Consider the following 18,666-nt stretch of genomic DNA (forward strand, 5'->3'; position numbering starts at 1 on the left):
AGTGAGTTTTAATTGCAGTTACTCTGAAATGATTTAACCATTTCATTAATGATTTTTTCTGTTTGCATTCATTGTGTCCCTGAAATTGATCTTGGTGTTCTAAACCATTTAAAAACCAAACCTAGTCTTCAGTGATAGATCACACGAAGGAACTTCAGGTAAAAGAAGAGAGAAAAATATTTTAAAATAGTATGGGTTACAGAATCTTCTACCTACTTGCAGAACTGTAACAGATATTATCAACAAATAAAACCTCAAAATTCACTCTGTATCTTTAAAAAAAAAATCACACTAGTAAAACTAGATGAAAAGTTATTTTACCTACATAGAATGAAGCTGATGTTTCCAGTTCAGTAAGAGAATAGTTGAGCTTCTGGTCATGGTAACATTAGAACCCTGTGCATTGGCTAGAAGACTGTGTCCCTCTACAACTTAGTATGTGTAATAGAGTCTATAAAAGCAAATTGCTGAATGGATCAACATATAAAATCCACTTTTTCATGCCACCTGCTTTTACTTTTGGTGTCTGAAGAGTGTGTGTGTGTGTGTGTTCATCTAGTCAGCCTCTTCCTCACTTTTTGTGGGTCCAATTCGTAACTGGTATACTCTGCAGGGAATTTAGCAAGTATATTGCTCTGTCCACAATGGAAGCTTTGTATTTATTCATGATGGTACTTGGAGATAAGTGACACTAACACCCCTTTCAGTGATTTAAAGAAATGCCATTGACTAAAGAAGAATTGTAGAGCCATTTATCTTTGGCTTACTGAGCCTTCCTATTCTTTGTTCTCTTCTGAACACCCAGGTACTGTGGTTATCTTTATTTGGACATGTTGGTACCTGGCCCAACTAATTGAAATGACATAGGACAGGATGAGGGTGACCTGGAACCCCAAGTGGTTTGCTAGGGCTTGGGACAACAGGATCAACTGCAGGAACTGGAAGGAACCCCAGTCCAGACCCATTGTTGGCCACTCATGCATAACAGGCAGCCACTCAGCCCAGGTGCTCTCATCCCCCCCTTCATCTGAGTTCCAGTGTGAGTTAGTGAATGCGTCACTCCAGGTAGGTAGAGCATATCAACATAGAATGTGGAAATAGGCAATATGTTTATAAATTCCAACACAAGTTGTTATTATCCTTTCACTGTAATTAACATCCCTATCATTGCTAGTATTTATTCATCTCTTAGCCTTATGTATTCTCTCATTGAATGGGTATGAGAGATACACATGAGGAAACTGAGACCTGTAGAGGCTAGTTCACACATCTGAAGTCATATAGTGCAGCTACATGTAAAAAAATGAAATTAGAACACTCCCTAACACCATACACAAAAATAAACGCAAAATGGATTAAAGACCTAAATGTAAGGCCAGACACTATAAAACTCTTAGAGGAAAACATAGGCAGACCACTATGACATACATCACAGCAAGATCCTTTTTGACCCACCTCCTAGAGTAATGGGAATAAAAACAAAAATAAACAAATGGGACCTAATGAAACTTAAAAGCTTTCGCACAGCAAAGGAAACCATAAACAAGACGAAAAGACACCCTCAGAATGGGAGAAAATATTTGCAAATGAATTAAGGGACAAAGGATTAATCTCCAAAATTTACAAGCAGCTCATGAAGCTCAATATCAAAAAAACAACCCAATGCAAAAATGGGCAGAAGACCTAAATAGACATTTCTCCAAAGAAGATATACAGATTGCCAACAAACACATGAAAGGATGCTAATCACTAGAGAAATGCAAATCAAGACTACAATGAGGTAGCACCTCACACTGGTCAGAATGGCCATCACCAAAAAATCTATAAACAGTAAGTGCTGGAGAAGGTGTGGAGAAAAGGGAACCAACCCTCCTGCACTGTTAGTAGAATGTAAATTGATATAGCCACTATGTAGAACAGTATGGAGGTTCCTTAAAAAACTAAAAATAGAATTACCATATGACCCAGCAATCCCACTGTTGGGCATATACCTGGAGAAAAGCATAATTCAAAAAGAGTCATGTACCACAATGTTCATTGCAGCTCTATTTACAACAGCCAGGACATGGAAGCAACCTAAGTGTCCATCAACAGATGAATGGAAAAAGAAGATGTGGCACATATATACAATGGAATATTACTCAGCCATAAAAAGAAATGAAATTGAGTTATTTGTAGTGAGGTGGATGGATGTAGAGTCTGTCATACAGAGTAAAGTAAGTCAGAAAGAGAAAAACAAATACCGTATGCTAACACATATATATGGAATCTAAAAAAATAAATAGTTATGAAAAACCTGGGGGCAGGACAGGAATAAAGATGCAGACATACAGAATGGACTCGAGGACATGGGGAGGGGGAAGGGTAAGCTGGGACGAAGTGAGAGAGTGTCACAGACTTATATCTACTACCAAATGTAAAATAGATAGCTAGTGGGAAGCAGCTGCATAGCACAGGGAGATCAGCTCGGTGCTCTGTGACGACCTAGAGGGTTGGGATAGGGAGGGTGGGAGGGAGACACAAGAGGGAGGAGATATGGGGATATATGTAAATGTATAGCTGATTCACTATATTATAAAGCAGAAACTAACACACCATTGTAAATCCATTATACACCAATAAAGATGTTAAAAAAAAAAAAGTCATCTAGTGAGAAACAGCAGAACTCTTTATTGCCTTGCTCCGTGGCTTTACATCAGGGAATCATGAAATCAAATCGACTCCATTTTCTTGGGCATGTGACAAGAGCAAGATGGATCCTATTCCTGGAGTAACAGGATTCTGGGAAGGATGCTAGGTGAGTACTCAGGTGACCAGAATGAGACAGAGATGGTTTGCAGAACAAAAGTGAATGGTGGAGACTGGGTCTTTGGAATAAGACAGGTACCCTGTTAACAGAAGTGAGAGCAGGATAGTTTGATACAGGGAGTGTTGATTTAGAAGTCCTTAAATTATCTCTGTCCAGAGTCAGGATTGTGCCCAGAGTTGGGGTGGGCCTAGCTTCTAGGTGGGGCTTCCAGCTTCAGTTGCTGGAAGAGGAGGGGGAGGAGGGGTACAGTGGTAGAGGACTGGTTAGGAAAGGATCTGAAATTGAGTCATATGGTAATGAAAACTTCTAAAAGAAGCATTTGTATTTTACTAAAGATTAAAGTTAAGAGAATGAAGCTCTAGTTGTGCTTTTTCAACACCGGCCGGCAGACGGGGAGGTATTTTTTTTGGCAGGGAAGGGGAGTGCGGCGATTGGTGGTGGTGGCCTTCCGGGAAAGTTTGAAGTCATCCCCGTTGCTTACTTGCCCCGTGGTTGAAACTGTCAGCTTGATAGCTTTGCTGTTTCAGCACTAGCCAGCACGGTTAAGAATTGCTGGGGGCTGGGGGTGGGGTTAGGGGGAGGGAGTGGAGCTGGTTGCAGGCCTTCCTGGAAATTTGAAATTACACCATATGAGGTAAACCCCCTCTGCTTGTATCAGCCTAATAATTTTCTCTATAGGACATTTATGATGTCACTAGAAAGAACCCAGAAGCTCATTGTGATGCAATGAAAAGGCAGTCTGGAAATTCAGAGCACATCAATATAAAGCATATGGTTACTCTGGGGAAAAAACAAGATTTTGTTTTCATGGGAATGTCCTTGGTGATAATGAAGGAAGAAAAACACAGGAAACATACAATATGCTTTGAAAGCAGATTCATTTCTAATGGAATATTTCTCAATATTTCCATGAAACATGAATCATGTTTGAAGGGGCCACAGAAGGTCATAGTTTATTCTTACTTGGAGGCAGCACTATACCTGTGGCATCCTAGACAAAAGATTTTTCTTTCCTAGGCCAGGTGAAAGTGTATAAAGAGCTAATTGTAAGGGAAGAAGGAATCTTAGCAATCAATATGAATTTTTTCCTTTGGTGAAATTCAGGAATTAATAGAGGACAGCTGCAGGTCTCTCCCATTATTTTCATATCCTTGTCTGGGCTGAGGTGCTGGCAGTGCAGCCTTCCTTCCTGTCCACGCATGCCATCTTTTTATCTGGGCCATTTCTCTGCTCCCTGTAAAACGCCTCAGCCAAAACAAATACCACACTTCCTTTAAGCTCTAGGGCTCTCTCCTTCAGCAGGGGTCCCCCCCCCCCCAGACCATTTCAGTCCATTCTGACCTTTCTCTGCATTCCTGGAGAAGCAGGTGGAGGTGGCGCTGCGTGTAACTATCTGGTTATAAGTGTAAACCTTTCCGTAGCCCTTGAATTAGACTGTGAGTTCAGTTGTGACAGGAAACAGTGGATCCTTCACCTTACCTACCTCCAGCCACACAGCCTGACAATAATTACTGACTACTAGGCCCTTGACTAGCTCTGGCATTACATCAGATGTGATGATTTTTCTTTTAACTTTTACTGTTGTGCCGGGAACTTAAAGATATTTAGTTAAGTGCTTTTAGGGGCCTTTAAAATCTCTATAGAAGAACTTTCAAATTTCAAATTGCATTATAATTAAAGCTAATCAGTTTCCTTTAAAAAAATGTGTAAGTCTAAAGAACTTTCATATTGACCAGTATTAATGCCGCAATTTTTGTCTTTCAAGACTTATATTTCAAATCATGAGCCTGAAGAAAACAGGTGAATGTCCTGGTGATAACAGCAAAAAACAGGTTAAAGTGAAATGCTTGGGAATCACCATTATTCTAATAAAGAATAATATTTAAAGATATTTGATTACTAATGTTGTTTGTCCAGAATAACCTAGACATCTTTAAAAAGATTATTTACTTAGCTAATTTGTGGTAAGTGAGTAGAGACCTTGAAATGACAGCAGAATGTATGGCAGGGGGGAAACTTGAGGAGAGCCTTACTCTGAGATGGCTGTAGTTTGGGTTCTGTTAGAGAGTGAAACTTTCTCCCACTCCTGCTTACTCTCCTTAAGCCTTCTTTAGCTCTGTGTCTAAGTCCCCCTGCTCCACTGAGTGTGGGAACCGTATCTTTGATGAACATCATGCTCAGCTCACAGGCCCCTGTGAATGACACCATTGAGGACCGTTCCACATTTTTGAATCTCTTCGTTGTCTCCCACCCCGCTCCCCACCATATTCAGAATCCAGACTGTCACTGGGACCTTAAAGTTACTTTTTTTTCTCATTTGGTACTTTAAGTGCATTTATTAGACTTGTTTGGCACATTAAAACACCGACCTGTCATTCTTTCTAAGAATTTTATGACAGGTCCTAGTGGACTCTTGTTGTCTCTTGATTTGTTGATTGAGAAATGACTTGAGTGATATCATAGGTGGGGCTTGCAAGCTGAGGTAGACTATCATTTCACAAGCAAAGCTTCTATATGGTCTATGCCTTTAAAGTAAACTCTGCATATAAGTGAGAAATTCCTATTTTACTGGCTTACAACCAAGGAAGAGGACCTGTTGCAAATGAAGTCTGTCTCCTAAGAGTGATTGAACCCTTACCCTGGCTTAAATTTGCAAACAAGTCTTTTATCCAAACTATTTGGGTGATTTGAAAGTGAACTTACTGTCCTATGACTGCCTTTAAGTCGTTTAGAATCTTGCAAACTTTCATTACATTGAATACGTAATTGATTGTTATTTGACTGTATGTAATTACTTATGGAAAGTCTGTATTATAAGGCAAAAGATTTTTTCTGTTATAATTTTCTTATTTTGAGAGCTTCTTTTTCTACACAAGAAACTGCTTTGAATGTCAGTTCGTTTTGCATTTGGGGGTTTGTGAGGGATCGCTAATCTGAAATGTTACTGTGAACAGTTAAGGTCTCACTTGAGAAAATCTTTTAGAATTGAAAATACCAAGTCTTTTGCCCAGGCTAGCCCCAGTGTCCTGCCCATCTTTCTGACTGATCCAAAGCTATATTTGGTAAGACTTAGTACATAAGTTTCCAGTGAGGCTCTAGGCTGAGAGAATCTGAGTTTCTAGGAATATCTGAATTATTCCACCAACTTGCCAGCTCATTTTATAACTTAAATATTAGATTTGGGACAAATCAATCTCTTACCTGTGTGTGTGTAATATTGATGAAATGTTGATGAAAATTCACTTAGCATTTTGGAGAATACCTGATCTCTGAAATGTTTGAGAGCCTTATTTTGGGCATGATGATTTGCCCTTTTTTCTCATGCATGGAGATGCATAGCTGTTTGTGCAAACAGGAGTTCTGTATGCTGACCTGATAGGCCCCCTTTCAGACAATAGCTTGCTGCCGAGTAACTGGAAGTTTACCACCAGAGTAGTCTCCATAAGGGTCGGTGAGTACTGATGGGCCCAGAGCAGAAAGTCCAGTTTATGGAGGGAGTGGGAGGAAAGTCTGATGATAAGTGTGGCTGTCATCATGCTGGGACTGAGTAATGTCATGAGACTGGGTTACATCAGTATCAAACCATGCTGCTTCCCGGGAGGTGTTAAGTCCATCTCAAGGGAAAATATCCAGTGAGTCTGCTGCTTTCTACCCTTCCCATTTATCTTGATTGTTTTTTAGCTATTGTTACATATCCATAATTAGGACAAAAACTTTACACAAAATTATATTGTCAGACTCTCTTTGGCCTTTTTCTTCAAGTAAAGCTTGAGTGATTTAATTGTTAGAAGTTATAAAGGTTATGTTCTAAGAGTAAAGGCTCTGTAGTGAGAATCCCTGGTTGTTTCCTAGATAATGGTTAAACGCTTAGCCTCAGTTTCTTTCCTCTCTTAAAATGGGGATAGTGGGAATACCTATCCAATAAGGTTTTGAGACATTCTATTGTAAGTACCAGCATCGTCTAGTAATGTACACAGCTTTGCTGATTATTTTTGTTCTAAAGAGGTGCCATAACCAATTGTGGGCAATGACTTGGTTATCAGTCAAAGTTCGAGCCTCCATTTCATTGCCTATTTAACACTAGGCTTGCTTTCCTGGGTTGATGGTGATGGCAACATTTCAGACATTTCAGGTGAAGGTTTACGGGGATGTATGTATTGTTCAGATGGAGGATAGTGGATAAAACAGTGGTTGCATTGTTTCATGCATTTAAAGTAAGTTTTGTTGTAGTTGAAGCTTCAGTTGTTGCTTTTATTTTGGATGATAAGCTGTTAACTCTCACACTATGCCTGAGAGGCCATATTCAGACAGGCCTATAAAGTTGTTCCCATGGGTATGCCATCCCTCCTTTAGGCCTTGTCGTTCACATTTCAATTAAATTCCATACTTCTTTTAATCTTTATTTAATGTGTCCTGCTCTTAGGCAGTACTGAAGAGGCAGTAAGGCATATTGGTAAGATCATTATGGGTTTTTGAGTAAGATTGGCTGGCTTAGAAGTCCCCTGCATGTTAGATGTGTATAGTAAAAGCAGTTACTTTTTTAAACCTATACCTAACCTGTAGAATTGGAATAATAATATCGGTCTTAAAGAATTGCTATGGGGATTAAATGACATATTGGGTAGAAAGCACTTAGAACAGTTTCTAAGGCAATGTAAGGGTCCAATAAATAGGAACCATTATTAGGCTCCCAGTCTCCATTACGGCTAGACATTGAACCACCCTTTGTTTTTGTTACTTGTCAGTTTAAAGCATTTCAGGGAAGACTCGGTGCTTGAGGTATTGGTTACGAGTTTTCAGATGTCTTCACATGTTAGTTGTACTGCTTCATATTATGTTTAAAAATTATGCAGTGGGAGTTTAGCTTCTGTGCCCTTTTTGTCTTGCAGGCTTGTTCAGCAGTGGTTAAAATGTCATTTCTGAGGGTAATTTTTTGTTTTTGTACTTAAGAAATTAAGTTTGGTTATTTTTACTCTCCGTTCCTTCAATTAAGATAATGAATGCAGGTGTGAGTTTGTTTCCAAAAACACACAGTAATTCTGAAGAAGTCCAATATATTGGTTAGCTCCCTTACTTGTAAAAAGCATGAGGGAGTGATCATTATAGCCATTCTTTTGATAATTTTTTTCTTTTGTGAGGAGTCGGCTGGGAACACCTTGGAAAATATTTTTAAGGCTATTTAATAGTGAAAGATAGACCAGCTTTATCTTTTATGTTATTAGAAAGTAATTTAGATTGTTCATTAGTATTGTTTTCGTGTAGTTAAAAATTATAGCATTTATCTGTAGCAGTAAACTCTCGGTAAACTCCATGTCAGACCCAGGAATAGACAGAGTACACTTTAAATTGTAAATGAGTCTGGTTACTGAAATAAATGGAGGTGGCAGGCAGGAGGCGAAGAGAGCCTGGGTGAGGGCATTGGTGGTGGGTGTGGAAGCAGGAACAGAAATTTGAGATGTTTAGGAGATAGTCATGACTTGCTGACCAGTGGGACACACACTGAAGAGAGGGAGTGAGCTATGCACTAGATAGGTGGAATCCGGTCCTTTAGAAAAATGTTTGTCCTACAGTGTAAACAATAGTTTACAAACTAAACATTTTGTATTCACTCTGTCCTAATTGGACAAGCATTAGGATTAACAAAAAAGGATTAAAAAAGCAAACTTTTTTTTTTTTTTTTCCTTTAAGTAAGTGCGTTTTTTCTGCTCATCAACTTGGGTATTGCTTCTTGGAGGAGAGTTTTCAGTGACTTGGAAGGTATTTTGCACACTTTTTTGAGGATATGAAGACAGTTGGGTAAAAGGGGAGTGTGTTTTAATACTTCTTTCGGGACTCATGTAAATATGGAGAAAACTGGCCTCAAAACTGCCCACAGGGACTTCCCTGGTGGCGCAGTGGTTAAGAATCCACCTGCCAACGCAGGGGACACGGGTTCGAGTCCTGGTCCGGCAAGATCCCACATGCAGCGGAGCAACTAAGACCGTGTGCCACAGCTACTGAGCCTGTGCTCTAGAGCCCGTGAACCACAACTCCTGAAGCCTGCTCACTTAGAGTGGGTGCTCCGCAACAAAGAGAAGCCACCGCAATGAGAAGCCCACGCACCGCAACAAAGAATAGCACCCACTCGCCACAACTAGAGAAAGCCCGCGCTCAGCAACAAAGACGCAATGCAGCCAAAAATAAATAAATTTATTTAAAACAAAGCAAAAAAACTGCCCACATCAGCGACTTTCCTTTATGACTCCTGGTTCGGGGTTCTTTGCGTATACCCACATTTCTTGTGTGGCTGGATATAACTCCCCAACCCCCTTTAGCAATTGGAGAGAAGAGTTGACGTGTTGAAAACTCTTCAGGTCTTTTTGTGTCTGAGTTAAAATGGAAGTGTTCCATAATTCAAATATAACATCTTTATGGACACTTTATATATGGCAGTGCAGCAGAGCCAGAATTAACAGGCTTTGTGGTGTCTTTCTGGCTATAGGAGTTTCCACATTTTCACTTAATTTAAAAAGCTTCCAGTTATTGGCAAATTAAAATTTCTGTTCTAAACTGATAAGAAGAGGAGGCAAAACATCAGGGGAAGAAAAGTCTTTGGGAACAGAAGTGGAAACTTAAAAAGATAAATATAAGCATTATTCTCAGTGTGTTTTTGAGTGGAAGTGTTACTCTGTTAGAGGACCGACTAGATGAATTTTATGTTTCGTTCTGCAGTTCTCAGTAAAGTGGATATATACACTCACACAGTTATCTCGTGTAGATGTCAAACTAAACTCTGCCTGTTCGTTGGTTGCTTGAAATGCCAAGTCTTTAACTGTTGTCTGGGGTTGAATTGTTTTGGTTATCTGGGATTGGATCTTTTAACATCAGTCAGTGTGTCTTATGCTAGATCCAGCAGTGTCAATTTTTTGTGCCTGCTGTAACAGGATACAAGTAGTGCAGACAACATGAGTACTTTGGCACAGCTAGAACTTGTCTCCTCCGACTGAGGAAGAACAGTCTTTGCAGGCAGTATAATCAAACCTTTATACTTAAATTGCCTGAGTGTAAGCATAAAATAGTCACAAAATGTTAAAGTACAGCAGAAGTGTGGCTTGTTATTCCATAAATTAAAAACCAAGATCTGAGATTAATTGGTTAATTTATTCTCAATGATCAAGACATTTCTTATTCTGTGGGTCAAGCATTCACATTTTGAGTGACATAGTTCTTGCATCATATGCTTAAGGTAAAGAACATCTCTAACATCTCAGGATTTCAAGGCTGGTTGTATTAACATTTGTGGTTTGTAACTTTTGCACATCAGAATTACCTGGGGAACTTTAAAAAAAAAAAAATGCACAAGTTGACCTCCAGGCTAATTGTAGGGAACTGTCAGATTATCTAAGCCAAGGGGAAGTGTCAGATTGTTTTGGGGGCAAGACCTTGGCATTAGTTTTGAAAAGCTTCATAGGTAATTTAATACGCAGTGGAGACTGAGAATTCCTGGTTAACCTAACCCTCAGGATAGTTTAAGAAATTCTCATGGTGTGTTTTCCCAAGTACATCACACTGTGCATGCTGTGTACCTGTCTGTTCATCCAGGTTAGTCTTCTTTAAGAAGGTTTGCAAAGTGCTTAAAGATCATTTATCTTATAATCGTATACTTAATAAGTAAACTGTATGTGGTGGTTGTCTTTATTGAACCTATTAATTGAAATTGCTCTTTTTGTTATAAACTTCTGTAAGTAGTAAATAAGGATCATCAAACAGAAATTTGAATCTATTCCTTTCAGCAGAGAATAGATCTATTTCACCTTTACTTAGATGTAAACACAACAGCTCACCTATTATGAACTATTAAAATTCAAAGTTGATTAGAATAGGTAAAGATTGTACAGGGTGGATGAAGCTGAAAAAGTGAGATGAGAACATAACCATCTTAGAACTTGCTGCTTGCAGAAGCTGCTTTTAGCGCTCTTTCCACTTGACTCTGTGGACGAATTGGGCTGAAACTATTGCTTCCCTCTTTGTTCCCTTCATAGATCTTGCCTCATACTTTGAATGATATAGGTGCCCAGGAAACAGGTTGGTATTTGGCTCAAGCTGTCCCCCCAGCATACCTGAATCCAGGGTATTACATCCTGTTTCAGATGCTGACAGTTACCAGTAACTTTAGCATGGATTAGAATCACCTGGAGGGCTTGTTAAAACACAGATTGCTGGTACCACCCCCAGGGTTTCTGATTGAGGTTTGGGGTAGGTGAGATGGGTCCTGAGAATTTGTATTTATAAGGAGTTCCCAGGTGATACTGATGTTTGTGGTTCTGGGTCCAGGCTTTGAGAACAGCTGAGGTAGGAGGCTTTCTGGAAGAGGGGCACTTGTAAGAGGGGACTTTTAGAGAAGTGCCCTTAAACAAAAGGGAAAACTCTTAGGATTAAGTTTGGTCACAAAGTGCACAAAAGGGAGAAAGTCCATGTAAATGAAGAAAAATAAAAAAGAATGATTGGCTTAAATTCTTCAGTTGTAAGCTCAAAGATAGAATTTTTTCTTGGTCTGAAATTTTTTCCCCGTCCTCCACTATAGGTTTAATGAACAGAGGTTTGAATCAGGGACTCTTTTCAAAGGATTTGTTCGTATAATCTTTCCATTTACACCTCCTAATTCAATTGCCATTTTATCAGGAATTCCTTTTTCTTCTCTATGCCTCAGTTCCCACATAGTGAGAAAAAATATGATTGCCAAAGATATTCCAGGAATATTTTAGAGTTTAATGAATAGTATTATGTAGTATATGGGGATCACTGAGTTAGGAAACTTATGCAAATATGAAAAATATTCTAAACAGATAACACAATATCTGATATGTATTCAAGTAATAAGCTAGTACATCCCTCCCCCTAGACAGCTGGGTGGTAGTAAAAGAAAAAACCAAAAGGGGAGGATAAAAAGTCAGGCAACCGATATGGAAGTTGGCTTCACTCTATGAAGTATTCTAAAGAAACAGTATGATTTTTAAAGTATAAAACTAGGGGAAAAGGAAGTGACTCAGAATTCAAAATAGATGGGACTACAACGGTAAAGATCTGGAATGGGAGGAACGTGAGGAGAAGCAATCCATGAGAAGCGTTGGGGTTAGTGAACGACTCCATAGTAACATGAAAAACAGGATTATACATATTCCCTTTTTTTCCCCTGTGGACAGGGCACCATTGTAGAAATTAGAACGTTGTGCTGTGTTTAAAAAATCTGTTTCAAGGGTCAAATTGAATTCCAGACCAATTGTTAGTAATTAAAGTTACAGCTCTTGAGGAGTTTTCTCATGGTCTCTAGATGAGTTCTGCCACTGTTCTGTGAGTTGAGTTCATTGATCATTTTTCTACTCATTGCACCTGTCATGCTGGTATCAGCAATTAACATTCCTCAGAGGTGAATAGAATGCCAGCCTCCATCTCAGATGGAACTCGAGAACAACAGGTGCATTCTACCTATTTCTTGGCTATACCCAGGGTAGTGAGAAGGCACGTAATTAACCATAGAACAGACTTTGGAGAAAATGAGATTCTTTAGAAATTGAGCCAGAGTGCTGAAAAGTAGCTCTGGGTAATGTATTTAGGGGACATAGGAAATGGCTCAACAGGAAGGGTGAAATAGCCTTGCTAATCTGGCCTCTTTAAACTTATTTCAAGCCTATTCCCCTTCCTTGATACAAATCTTCTTTACTGTGCACCTTCCATAGACCCAGTGTTTTGTGTAGCTTAAAAAAAAAAAATTGTTTAAGTTCACATCAAAGGTCATTGGACTCGAACTCATTCAGTAAAAATCAGTTGATTATATTGTTAATTTTTCTCTTCCTCTTTAAATGAAGAAACTGATAAAACCTTCTGCCCGTGATTAAAGGCAGAGAATGAATGCCCCGATACAGTTTAACAACCTTTCCATTCAGTATGGTTTCTTTGATCAAGACTTCACTTTCCTTACCTCAGAATAAGAGGAATGGACCAGATCGTTTCTAAAATTCTTCTTACCTCCCAATTTCTCTTTCCTCTGTCACTTTTATTCCCCTAGAGTTTTCTGCCATTTAGATCTTCCTAATTTCATGAGAAGACTATAACTTTACCTAAATAGGTTCAAGTGTGGGTAGATCTCAAGAGCTTAATTATCTAGAATTTTCTTTCTTTCTTTTTTTTTTTTTTTTTTAATTAATTAATTTTTTTGTGTGTGGTACGCGGGCCTCTCACTGTTGTGACCTCTCCCGTTGCGGAGCACAAGCTCCGGACGCGCAGGCTCAGCTGCCATGGCTCACGGACCCAGCCGCTCCGCGGTATGTGGGATCTTCCCGGACCGGGGCACGAACCCGTTTTCCGAACCCGTGTCACCTGCATCGGCAGGCGGACTCCCAACCACTGCGCCACCAGGGAAGCCCTAGAATTTTCTTTTTGAAAGTGAGATGTTAAAATATCATTTAGGACTCTTACTTTAGGTACTACATTAATTTCTCTAAAATCTTATTAGCATAAATTAATCTTGACTAGTAACCAAAAAAAGGAAAGAAACTTACCCAGGGTGTATTTTTTTCCTTGTTTTAATAATTGCCACATTAAAAAATGTGCTCACCTATTGTATGCCAGGTACTTTCCATCACTTGTCAACCCTGGCTGCACAGTTGAATCACCTAGGATTTTTAAAAAAATGCTTGAGTTCCCACCTCCAGAGGTTTGGATATAGTTAGTATCCAGTTTTATTTTTTAAATTTTTGTTTGTTTTGTTTTTGGCTGTGCTGCACGACTTGCCAATCTTAGTTCCCCGACCAGGGATTGAACCCAGGCCCTGGCAGTAAAATCGCTAAGTCCTAACCACTAGACCACCAGGGAAAACCCCCCAGTATATTTTTAAAAATAGAGTTGTCGTAAGTATTTAGTTAACATTGTTTTCAGCAAAACAATCGGTGGATTTTATTTTTATGTCATCTGATATTTAGGGCGTTAAATTATTTGTGAAAGGAAAAAATCCTAAAAACATAAAAAGTGATACTTTCTCCTTCTAGGTGTACTGCCTCAGCTGAAGGATCTGTATGTGCCTTTGCTCCCCTCCTTGTGCCACTGCTTATACATGAACTGGCTAAGATCACCTTGCTGCCTGTCCCTTATCTCTGAAATGGCACACATGGTTGTCCTTTTTGCATTGGTTTCATAGGTTACTTCCTATGAAGTACTTCCTTTTCTTCTTACTTCCTTTTTATTGAATCTGTGATGTGATTGATTTTGAGATACAACAGCATTTGACATATCTTTACATGAGAAAATACCATCAATTAAACTGACTTGCCATTAACTGTAAGATGCTTTCCTTTTCTCGAGATGTTAAAATGAGAAAAAAAATTACTTGGAATCAATGAAATACATGTATTTAGTATTCAGTTTCTCTTCCAGATTTAGTTAGGTCTTTAAAAACCACAAATTGATATGGGTTTGTCCTAATTTTGTGTTTGCATAATCATTTTGTGTGTGCATGTATGTAAAAATTGAAATAGCTTACTATTCTATGCACTTCTCAGTTGTAGAAATATGACTCATTTGTTTAAACATCATATCCTCTAAGTACACCCTGGAGGATTTTCATACACAAGTCATAATCTTGTGATGCTCTTTGTTAGTTTTAGCTTCTCACCAAATGTCTCTGTTTCACTGGCCAAAAGGGTTATTTTTTCGAATGTGTGTATATGTATGCATACATATGCGCACACATGCAATGTATATGAACATATGTGTTTGCCAGTGTTACCACTTGTGTCTTCTCTGTTTTGTCTAACCTTTTGGTAAAAGCTACACTTTGGGTTTTAAAAAATTTCAAGGCTCTTCTGTCCTTCATCTCTGTGCTGGTTGTTGTAGCATTACCTTATTTAAAACAGTATAGCCAAGTTCGGCAATCTTATCATGTACTTCTAATATTTATATGAAAAATACTTCATTTTCTCTACCAATTCCCCCCCCACTCTTTTTCCTTTTCCTTTTCTTTTCCTCCCTCCCTCCTTTTAGGTGCCCTCCTCCCCTCCCCTCCCCTCCCCTCCCCTCCCCTCTCCTCCCCTCCCCTCCCCTCCCCTCCCCCCTCCCTTCCTCCCTCCCTCCCTTCCTCCCTCCCTTCCTCCCTTCCTTCCTTCCTTCCCTACAGTGTTACCCAAGACATATTATTACTTTTGGATCTAGACCATCTACCTCTAAAAACTTCCCTGGTATAATAACGAATTTAAATTTATTCCAGATGTATAAGCAGCATATATGATTTGATAGTTTTTATTTTTTAGATGATTTTAAAGCTTTATTGTAGTTTATCAGGGCACTATGGTATTTCCTTTGGTCAAAATGCTATGGATTTATTTGAAGCCTGTGGTAACCAGTTAAATTTGGAATATTTGTTTGGTTTTCAATAAATTAGTAGGTAGCCAAATCTAATATTTTCCTTTTTCTCCCATAATGAGGTGCTGCTGATACTTAGTCCCTGTCTGAAGACCAGGCTTTATGAAGTGGCCCCTTAGATTAGATGTGCTGTTGGTGTTCATTTTCACAAATGGTAGAAATAAAAAGAGTACCTTTTATATCACTAAATCTCTAAGTACCTATAATATTTGATTTTGTTTTGTCCTCTAGTTCCTTTTCATTAGAACGTTAGTTTTGCAGCCATGTGTGGTCTCCTGGCTTTGTGTGTTCTTCCTCTTCTGGTTTGCTCCTAAGGCCTCTCTTGCTATAGACTCCTTTCAGAAGCTACACGGTCTCTTTTGCACTTGGGTTTGTGTGTGCACACATGTGCTTGGGGTAGTTAACGCCTTCTTTCTACATAGTAGCTCAGTCACCTTCCGGAACTGTTAGGGTCAGACTGCCTTTGCTGTGTATGCAGTGTTTGTGTGTTACTCTGTCTGCTCTCCATCCTGTGCCTCTTCTCTCATAACACCCTTTTCCATGTCGTGAACTACTTGTTCTGTCTTCACCTCCTTTCTTTCCTGTTTCTTTTACTAATACTCTCCATGGGACGGGATATTTTCTTTAGCAAACCTGGTGTTTTTGGAGAGAAAGATTCGACCTTTGGGCTGTCCACCTAAGAAGACCTTTCTCCAAGAGTGGAGGGGAAAGCCCTGAACTCAGGAGATTTCTGAGAAAAATCACTTTTTTTTGTTTTTCTTTTTACAGTATTTCTGGTCTAAATTTGCAACAAGTTAAGAAGCTCCTAGGTATCCTGGGTGCATAGGAGCCCTGCTATTTTAGCATGTAACCTTAATCATGTTGGTTTACATGGGCAGGATTGGTTTTGGACCTTACTGAACCAGCTGAGCGTATCTCTTTGTATAGGGTGAATTGTTTTCTTCTTGTCGGGAATCCATTCTGTGAGATACCATGATAACATTTGGCAGAACTTATTTGTTTACTGTTTTTAGTGTGTGTGTTTAGAAGGAAAAAAGGCCCATAGCGATCACTTTTGTGTGTCAGCCCTTTAGGTCAGGTTTTCCATCCTGACTCAACGTGTGTCAGGGCTGCAGAGATTGGTGGGTTGGATGTGCAGAATTTCCTCTGTTGGACCCAGGAGCCAGAAAGCCACGAGAAGTTTGATTTGGCTTGTGGCAGCCTTTTCCAAATATGAATTTGGATGCAGTACAGTACGTCCTCTAAGAAAAGGAGGAGAAACCAATAACTCTAAAACTGGAAATATTTGGGGCACATTTCAAAACGGAGAAACTCTAACCCATAGTATTTGGAGTCTCCCCTAAGCTTGTGTCGCTGTGGTGCACAGAGGCTCGTCTTTCTGACCAGGCTGAGTGCTCCCTTCACTGGGGGAAACCATAGAGCAGCCTCTGTCCTGCGGGTGCTGCATGCTGCCTTGCCCCAGACAGTCTTGAATGTGACCTGGCAGCCAGCGCTGTTTCCTGCTGACGTGGCCTCCCACAGCTGAGCCGAACAGAGCGCCTCAGTGTGCTGAGGAAGGAGCGGCCCAGGGCGTGAATCACCAGCGGGATAAGGAACAAATTAAGAGGGGAAAGCGCCTAGCTGTTCAGGTTTCCTTCTAGATATACTTGAAAGACACCTTTTTTATAGGAAGGGAGGAGGAGGAAGAAAAACAGGAGTGAAGAATGCTACAAGAATCAAACAGTGATTTGTTTGGCCATAGGAAGGGTTCCTTATCAGCAGGAGTTAACTTCTGGGGTGAGACCCAGTCTGCAGCAGACATCTGAGAGGAGGCTTTAGAAGGCCAGACGAGGCTGCATCGTGCAGCCTGCTCGGGCCACACTCCTGCAGAGGTCGGTGGGAGTACGAGCTCCCAGTCATATCCTGCAGACAGACATTCCAGAAAACAAAACAAAGCTGTAGTTTGTATCTTGGTGGAAAAAGCTCTCGCAGCTTGGTAGGAACTGAAGAATGGGACTCTTTGGAGAAACTGTTTTAGGAGCAAGTCCTGTTGAATGGTTTTCCCATCAGTGGTGTCAGCATCCCATTGGATGCTCAGTATTGGCTTGTGTTTCAACTACTGCTTGGTACTTTAAATTCGCTTATTTGAAAAGGTCCAAGTATAGCTCCCTGTTACCTTCTAATGGGGCCAGAAAAGTCAAGCTGTCATGGAATTTTAGAGTGAGATGGGTCTTCAGTTCTGATCTAGGCCTTCAGTGGGTTCGTCTCTTTTGGAAGGTTGTTGTAGAACCTTTTATTCAGTTAATCTTACATGGACCCCCCCTATACAAAACAAATGGAGCTGATTGAGGGTGGAGAGGCCTGAGGCACACCTGCTCCTCTTTCTTCTTATAAAGGCTCTTAAAACTTTTCTCTTGACCACCCTGCCCTCCTAGCATTCGTAGGTTGAAAAACCACTGATGTAATCCACGGTTTCCATTTTATAGGTGAGGAAATTTTGCCTCAGGTAGGTCAGTTTGTTAGGTAATATTGTAATGATTTTCAAAGTACCTTAGAATAAAAGTTCTTTGATCTGTCTCTTGCTTTTGAGCCTTCACAATCTCTTAGTTAGCTATTGTAGCCTTCCACACCTCCCTACCTCTAGCACAGCTTTAGGGCAGGTGGTGTAGTAGTGCACTGTGTATGTCTGCAGGCTGTGAGCTAGAAGTCATTGAGTATGACCCAGATGGTATGACTACGACCCAGATGGTGGCACTGGTCTAGGTGTGAGACGAATTGGGGGTGGCAGTAAGACTGAAGATGAAGGGAGCCATTTGAAAGGAAGAGCCATCAGCACTTTTTAAGCATGGTTAAGTTTTAAAGTATGGTTTAAATTACAGAAATTGGATGTGGAAAATTAACCAAGAGAACTTAGTCAAAATGATTCTCAAATACCCAGCCAAGGCAATAGGAAGAACGTGGAGCCTGTCTGCCATAGATATTAGGAAAACATACTTTTCAGTTCTCTGGGCCATTTAAACTTTAAGATCCAGCAAGCCCTTCTCGTCCAGGACTGATTCTCTGGAGGTGGCCGACAGTTTGAGCCCTGATTTTCTTTACTGTTTCAGCATCCCTACATGATTGCTGGGTGGCTTTTTTTTGGGGGGGGGGGTGGCTTTTGACATATGGTGTAACCCTTAATTCCTGGTGTATCATTTATTTATATAATTCACTTGACTTTGTTTCGTGGGTTGTTTGCTCTAGATTATGGGACAAAGCTGAGGCAGATTCAGGTCTCAGTATGGATCTCATTCCTGGTTCAGCACCGGCTTTCCTACATAGCGCCCAAGTCCAGTAGGTGGGTGGACTTGGACTTAAACATTTTGTAAATTATTTACATTGGCCATATAATCCAGTGTTTCCTCTTTCCTGCAAGCCACTTTTTTCCGTTGCTCCCCAAATTACTACCCTCAGCCCATCAGGGTAAACAGAAGCCTCTGCCCATA

At 40.1% G+C, this 18,666-nt stretch overlaps 1 protein-coding gene across 4 annotated transcripts in view; it reads left to right on the forward strand.

Annotated features, from left to right (window-relative positions):
- Positions 1-18,666, forward strand: part of FNDC3B (fibronectin type III domain containing 3B) — a 357,724-nt gene that overhangs the window by 107,756 nt on the left and 231,302 nt on the right. The gene's annotated exons all lie outside the window — the stretch shown is intronic.

The sequence above is a fragment of the Kogia breviceps genome, chromosome 5 (assembly GCF_026419965.1).
Source record: "Kogia breviceps isolate mKogBre1 chromosome 5, mKogBre1 haplotype 1, whole genome shotgun sequence".
Lineage (NCBI taxonomy): Eukaryota > Metazoa > Chordata > Mammalia > Artiodactyla > Physeteridae > Kogia > Kogia breviceps.